Raw genomic sequence first — 8252 nt, forward strand, 5'->3', positions numbered from 1 at the left:
TTCTGGTGGAGAAATTTTGAAAAAGAACTATAGAGTTATTCTTTACTAAACAGTATCCACCATCTCACCAAATGCGATTGACGCAAAAAAATGACCTTTCAACATTACAACTTTGTGTCTTGACATTTTTCTTGAATGTTTCAATGATTTTAACGTTTTTTGATTAACAAGTGATCCTTAATCAGATATCGGACGCTGGTTTGATGAGAGCAATACATTTTTCTTGTATCGGCTAGAAGATATCTAAAACACGCAACGCGTGACAAGCAAACTTGACAAAACCGGCATGTGGTATCTGTTAAAATGTTTGGCAACTATTTAGCTTTGAATTAATTTGTTTTGAGATACGAGAAGCGACTAGTTGCGAGAATGGATATTACGTTGAAGGAACTCAGCTCTATAAAATTCCGAGGACTTGACAGCGTGCCATACGAACTTGTTGAAATTGATGCACGTGTTTATAGCTGTTTTGGGGACTTGTTAAACGGCTAGTTTTGAGACTAGTGATGTAATGTTATTGCTAAAGCTACGACAACAGCATATTCTTTTCATTGTTTTGACTCTCGAGTGTGTATCCGTTAATATCTTACATGCTTTTATATAGAGTGATGTAGTTCTCGGTTGATTTACTGTGTCTAACTGTGTCGGATATATACTCGAGAGTCAAAACAATGAAAAGGATATTCTGTTTTCATAGTCCTAATGATGACACGTGATCATATATATATATGTCTCACTCACCGCCCCCCCCCTCTCTCTCTCTCTCTCTGTGTCTCTCTCAGTCTCTGTCTGTCTGTCTGTCTTTCTCTCGCTGTATATATATATATATATATATATATATATATGTTTAAAGAAAAAAATAGAAAAAACCGAATGAAATTATTAAAAAATCAACGTTTCGTCCCTGTTTCAGAGGACATCTTCAGGATAATTGAAATAAAAATGTGATAAAAGAAAAAATCATAGATCGTGCGAAAAAAGACAGTTTTTTAAAATCCAACCCATGTCGGGAAAGGACGAACTTGTTAAACGGCTAGTTTTGAGACTAGTGATGTAATGTTATTGCTAAAGCTACGACAACAGCATATTCTTGATATGAGACGCACACATATTCGTCCTTTCCCGACATGGGTTGGATTTAAAAAAAAACTGTCTTTTTTTCGCACGATCTATGATTTTTTCTTTTATCACATTTTTATTTCAATTATCCTGAAGATGTCCTCTGAAACAGGGACGAAACGTTGATTTTTTAATAATTTCATTCGGTTTTTTCTATTTTTTCTTTAAACATAACGTCAACCACCGCTGGTATATTTTTTCATTCCTTATACATATATATATATATATATATATATATATATATATATTCTGATGTACAAACTTTTCTTGGTTTTGCCGCGTATATTTATATGTGTTTTGACTGATCATATGTTTGCCAGGTAGCAACCACCGGTAAGGAGTTGACAGATTTCTGAAAATAGAAGCATTCAAAGGACCTAGATAATTCTAAATCCTTAGTTCTGGTAACCATAGTTGAACATTTTAGCATGATTCGTGTTAAACAGTTTGCCGATTGTCATTGTGGATGTAATTGATGTGAGATCAATCCAGAACAATTTTCATTTTGTCCTGCGATCACAGAGAGATAAAGAACAACACTGATATTGTGTTAATAAATTTGGATCAACTCAAGGCTTTCAGTAGTGTGGATCATCAGTTCTTTTCATCTGTTTTAAAAGCTGGGAGATTTTAATATAACTTCCACGGATAAATTTTCAAACCGCATCAAGCTTCGACAGCATTGGCGCAGATAAATGGAATGCGTTCGAAATCTTTTGCGATATAGCTGCCGATTAGCCAGGCTGTCAACTCTCGTTTCTCCATTATCTCATTGCTTTAAATGGAATGTTGTACAGAATAAATGGCGGCGGATTAATATGGTTTTATTCTGAATTTAACTTTGTTGATCGTATCACATTTTTGTGTTGAAACAATCTGGATCAAAATAAATTGCAGCGAACCGAATCATCTACAGTTAGTCGCTTAGGAGAAGAAGGTATTTATTCCGCTTCTTTATGGCTGGATAAACGATACTATCGTAATCGATGCAGTGTAGTTCGGACATGTTCTCCAATAATCGATTACTTAAGCAGAAGTGCAGAGAAAGGTTATGTCGGTGCACATTTTATATTGAAGGAGGTTTTCCATTTCATCTCATGAGTACGCTGCGATGAAACGTAGTATAGGAATTATTATTTCCTACATTGATGATTGCGTAAGCACGAAACACTAGTGTCTCTAGGTATAAAAGTATAACTATTATTTAATTATAATTACCAAGCCCCCTTAAGAATACTTAAAGATGGGTATTGTCTGGGAAATATTAACTAGGCAGTCAACTAGGATCTATGCAACGTTCACGACATCCGTCGTTCGAAAATTCTGGATTGTCTAATGTCTGCGCTCGAATTGTGCGTTTATTAGTAATTAATTCATTTCATTTTCGTTTCGTGGCAATTGTTTGGTGGCCCTGGAGTAAGAGCTTAGCAACTGGAGTCAAAAGTTGCTTCAGGGCTGAATTTGAATCTCCCGGCAGGAATTGTCAACTTCTACACTAATGATTGCGTTAGCATGAAACACTAGTGTTTGTAGGTATAAAAAGAATAACATTATTTTATTATATATATATATGTATATATATATGCATACACACACATATATATATATATATGTATGTATGTATGTATGTATGTATTTGTGTATGTGTGATTGTGTGTATGTATGTGTGTGCTGGGGTGGAGAGGGTTCCCATAAGCTGTGGTGAAGGCAACCTTTCTAGGAGAAGAAAATCTCCGATTTAAAAAAAAACATAAAGCGGGAGACCAGTACCCGCATTAAGCTGGTCTACAGTTTAACTTGTTGCTGGATATCTTGCTCTTGCTTGTTGCTGGATCTCAACATTTTGAACCGAGAGGGAAACTTAGCTGTCATACAAAGCTAAGACTCTGTGACATCATCTGTGTATAGATACTCTCTCAGGCATTTGTCTATAAAAATGGTCCTGTGGCGATGGAAGTCATTTTTGGGCTCATGGACTTTAAGTGTCTGAAGGAGTGGCACTCGTCTGACAAGACGTTGCAATCATCATCATCTATGTATGTATATAATGAATGTAAAGTGAGAGAGAACCCCTCGCATGCACGTGACTGAGTAAATTCAATCATTAGAAATAACCTACCCGTCTGTATCTGAATAGGCATTCAAGCTAATAATAATCGAATTTTAACATAAAATTTTAAAGGTCAAATTTTGAAATGTATTTGCCGTGTTGTTAGTTCACAGCAAGAGGCTATTCGTAAAGATTAAATTAGAAAAATATTTTTATACTTATTTGCTTTTCAAATTACATTGCAAATAATTCCAGGGTGGTTTGCTTTTCTATCTAAATTTTCCTTTATAACATTTGCCCCTTTTCCTAACATTAACGCAAATGATAACTCGTAATAATTTTTGAACCAGACCCTAGAATCGAAATATACTAAGCATTGCTGTTTACCTACTAAATTTATATGTTAAAGCGGGTTGCATATTTATGATGTTTGCTATAATCTTCACCCTGAAATACAACAACTACTCTCTCGCAAATACGTCAATACGGACAGAAACTACATTAGATGATTTGATCATGTTTTATTTTACCCGTCCTCGATATTATAAAACTTGGTATCTCGAAATAATTATCTTATTCATGTTATAGTAATAGACTTCTCTGATGAGCTAGTTAATATCGTCTGCAAATTCCTACAACAAGTGCCTTATATGATAGAAAGTTAAGCAATGACGAGCTTGGTCAGTACTATAATGGGTGACCATTTTAGAATTTTAGGTACTGTATGTGTTCTTCGCTTATCTCGGCATTGTTTCCAGACATCCTGGACTTCTCCTTGCCACTGGACTCAAGCAGTGCCGATTCAGGAGAAGTGTGGTTGGAGATTGCGCAAATCCTGCTTCACAATTCCATGCGCAGCTACGTTAACAGGGTATTTTCTATTATCTTTCGAGACTGAACGAAGGCTTCTATTCGATAGCAAGAAAAATCTCCGTGCGGAACCACTGTTCAATAATTCTGGTGAAAGAACTGATCCTCAAAATGATCACCTGATCATTCTCGTTCCACTCTCCGCATAAATATTTCAATAAAAGAAGAAGAAAAAGAAGAAGAAGAAGACGAAGAAGGAGGAGGAGGAAGAGGAGAAGAAGAAGAAAAAGAAGTAGAAGAAGAAGGAGGAGGAGGAGAAAGAGAAGGAGAAGAAGAAGTAGAATGAGGAGAAGAAGAAACAGAGAAAGAGAATAATAAGGAGGAGTAGGAGGAGGAGAAGAAGAAGAAGAAGAAAAAGAAGAAGAAGAAGAAGAAGAAGAAAGAGGAGGAGGAGAAGGAGAAGAAGTATAAGGAGGAGGAGAAGAAGAAGGATGAGGATAAGAAAGAGGAATAATAATAATAATAATAATAATAATAATAATAATAATAATAATTGGAAGTTACCTTATTTTCTATTTATGTATTATAAGCGTGGGTCTGTTTTGTGCGCATATAGGTACGTCTCAATAAAGATGTTTGCCAAACATTTAATTTTTACACACTTTAGAAAAAAGTTTAAATAACACGTAAATTAAACAAGAAAACGAAACACTTGACCGTGTTGCTCCAATATCCATCAGTTACCCGGATAATTATCTGCAATTAATGAGAAAGAAAGCCATGGCCTAATACCGTCTGCTTCATTGGATATATCACTCATTAATATTCCTGGGTGTTGACCTCAGCAGAACAGAGTTTTAACCCAGTCAGTTTAAACAAAACTATTATGAGTTATTTTCAATATCATTTCTCTCCTCGCCTGTAGCTTTTTTCCTTATCGTATTAATAATCTATTTCTCAATCATCTCTAAACAGGATTCGAATAGAAAAAATAGGGTTTAATAAAAATATGCACAAAAAATCCTATTTACACATTTGAAAATTATTTGCGAAAATAAATTGTTTTATTATTTTTTGTGTGTTTATATTTTGTTTTTATTATAAAACGTTTTGTTGTTTCTGTTGTAATTATACTGTTTTTCGTTTTCGTTATCAACAAAATACATATTTCTTTTTCATTGATTCACGCAAGATCTCGCGGCTATGATAAATTGCACGATTCGCCTTTCAAACGTGATTTTACAAAAAAGCTTTTTTTAAAAATATTGTAATGCCATTTACCGGAAGAAAACAACGTTGTTATATTTTTAATTGTTGGAATTTATATTCGAGAGATTAAACGCACGAACGATGTCGGACAGAAGTTGAACTATTATATTCTCTGGCAAAAATGTTTACAATAATCGACGAAAAAAGTAGTAAACGTTTGTGTACTGTTTTAAATATAAATAAACACATAAGACATAGTCCTAGTTAGTAGCCCCTTACGTCCAAGTGGAGATATGCTTTGTTTGGGGTTACGATGAGTAAAAAAAAAAAAATCAATTATGCTTTTTGTCTAATGAAACTTTTAACAGATCCTCCATTTTCTACTTGTAGCGAAGTAATCCCAGCATCACTCTACCTTATTGATTCAATCATCAATTCCAATCATAACAGTGTTGTCTCACCATTACCTGACACTCATTAACCCTTATCTGTGACTATAACATTTTAAAACGTGTCAGAATTAGCATACCGACGAGTAGGGGGGGGGAGAGGAAGAATAGACGGTTTAAGTTTTGCAACGAAATGTCGACGTTGCTTACAAGCAGTCTTTCCTTGTAAAAGTAACAAATGGGTAACGATGGTCGAAGTGTAGTTTGTCTAAAAGATAGCAACAACTACTACAACAACAGTCAACGAGATTCACGCGTGACTGAAATGTCTATTTAACTTGTAAGGAATAAGCACTCAGGTTTTTTGATTAACGGACCACCGGCCGTGTTGGTACCAGCTACCAGCACTCCTTTCTTCCCCACCGACCTACCCTCGGCAAGTCAACCAATTCAAAATTCTCACAATAGTCCTAATTAGTAGCCCCTTACGTCCAAGTGGAGATATGCTTTGTTTGGGGTTACGATGAGTAAAAAAAAAAAAAAAAAAAATCAATTATGTCTTTTGTCTGATGAAACTTTAAACAAATCTTCCATTTTTTACTTGTAGAGACGAAATAATCCCAGCATCACTCTACCTTATTGGTTCAATCATCAATTCCAATCATAACAGTTGTCTCACCGATCACCTGACACGCATTAACCCTTATCCTCAATTTGGGCCTTGATGATTCGTGACTGTAACATTTTTAAACTTTTAAGAGGTCTATTTAGAAAAAAAAGTAGAGACGTGGATGACGTTCGAGATCATGTTAGAGGCGTAGGTGACTTCAGACTCGTAACGACATAACGCGTAACAAGAGAATGAGAAAATAAATGTCGTTGTTTCAACGTGGAAAAAGAGTTGAAGTTATTTCCTATTCTTTGTTTATTTTGCGACTGAGGCTACAACGTGTAGGTAATGTTGCAAAAATAATTGGCAGTTCAATATTCTTCAGATCAATAAAACGCATGTCACCCTTTGCAATGTAGAGTTTCAACCGACGGGAAGAAATAATGTAAAATGTCAGAATTTTCACCTTAAAAATATTATATTTATCAACAATTAACTCTTGATTGATGAAATGATCTAATTTCTTTTAAATAAAAAACATGAATGAAAGGCGATGACGTGCGTAAAATGCGAAATGCCCGACTGTAATATAAATTTAAAACAAATATGAAAAACTAAATAGGAAATAAATAAATAAAAATAAACGGTTCAGTCGTATTCAATCGCCATTAGTCACGTGCTCTCGTTTAATGAATGAATGCGTGAATGTAGGATTGACATGAAATTCTTAAAGATAAACTAAAATGACCGAAAAATGAGCTGAAACGACTTAAATAAATTAAAAGTAAATGACTTAAAATGACTTTAATGAACTTAAGAATGAATCGGATGACCTTAAGAATGACTTGAATGCTTAAAAAATAACTGGAATCCTTCAAAAACAACTTGAATGATCTGGAGAATGACTTGAATGCCTTTGAGACTGACTGGTTGTAAAGTGGGTGATCATTTTACATTAAATTAATACAGAAAGTGATCCCCTACTGTATATCACAAAGTTACAAACATAAGTACATCATGTAGTAAGAACATATACTACACTTTGATCTTGGCCAAAAGGCCAAGAAAAGCTTAAAAAGCTAAGAACAGCATATATTAACAACAGACCTTTTTATCTTAACCAAACAATCCCAAGCACAAAAGTTTTACGGACAGACCGACCGACAGACAGACCGACCGACCGACCGACGGAGTGACTTATAGAGTCGCTTGCACGCTACTAAAAAAAGCACGTAATTATGATGTTGGGATTGCAAATAACTTTAAAGTGTGGAGGGTTTAGCATAGCAGTCGGGTACAGGGTGGTTGGAGGGATTTGTTGGTAGAAACCATGGTAGGAAGCGAGCGTTTTTTTTTTTCTTTAACATTTTTTTTTTTTGCTTTTCATCACCAGATTATGGATATCTGCACATCGTGCAGAATTTCAGCTGACCGCACACGTTTCACGCGGCTTAAACTGATTTTATCACTTTGCGGTGTCTAACGTTGACGGCGTCAATGGCTTTGGCTTGCGGTAAACAGCGAAAGTGGTCAATATCTGTTGAAGTGACAATAAAGCGATTCTTAAAAGATTATGGAACTGATAATATCAGTACCCTCTCCATATATATATATATATATATATATATATATATATATATATATATATATATATATATATATATGTACTAGCATGGGTACCCGGCATTGCCTGGGTTGACGTGAAGTTCCGTTTGGAACACACCTGATATATTAATCATTTTCATCATGGGCAACGTAGATAATCCCACAATAATTCCAAAAATAAAAGAAGGGATAAAAACATGTAAATGTAATCGCCCCCAAAAAGAAGTACGTGATACCCTATCCACAAGATATTTCGGCAGAAGGGATACAAAGAGAAGAAACTATTGTCCAGATATCGAGCACTGGAAAGGAAACTCCCCCCCCCAAAAAAAATATAAATTATTAAAAATAAATTATTACAGCTTTCGAATGCCCGTGCGATCGCAAAAACAAAAACAAACAAACAAAAAAAAGCCAAGTAGGCAAGCTCGAATCTGGAACGCGAATGAAGGAGAAAAGG

The 8252-nt window shown here is 35.0% G+C and overlaps 1 pseudogene; it reads right to left on the reverse strand.

Moving 5' to 3' along the window:
• Positions 1 to 7123: 7123 nt before the first annotated feature.
• Positions 7124 to 7259, reverse strand: LOC145278508 (U2 spliceosomal RNA; annotated as a pseudogene).
• Between the last annotated feature and the right edge of the window lie 993 nt (positions 7260 to 8252).

This window comes from Euprymna scolopes, chromosome 6 (genome assembly GCF_053919585.1).
Source record: "Euprymna scolopes isolate OS-2025 chromosome 6, ASM5391958v1, whole genome shotgun sequence".
NCBI classification, from domain to species: domain Eukaryota; kingdom Metazoa; phylum Mollusca; class Cephalopoda; order Sepiida; family Sepiolidae; genus Euprymna; species Euprymna scolopes.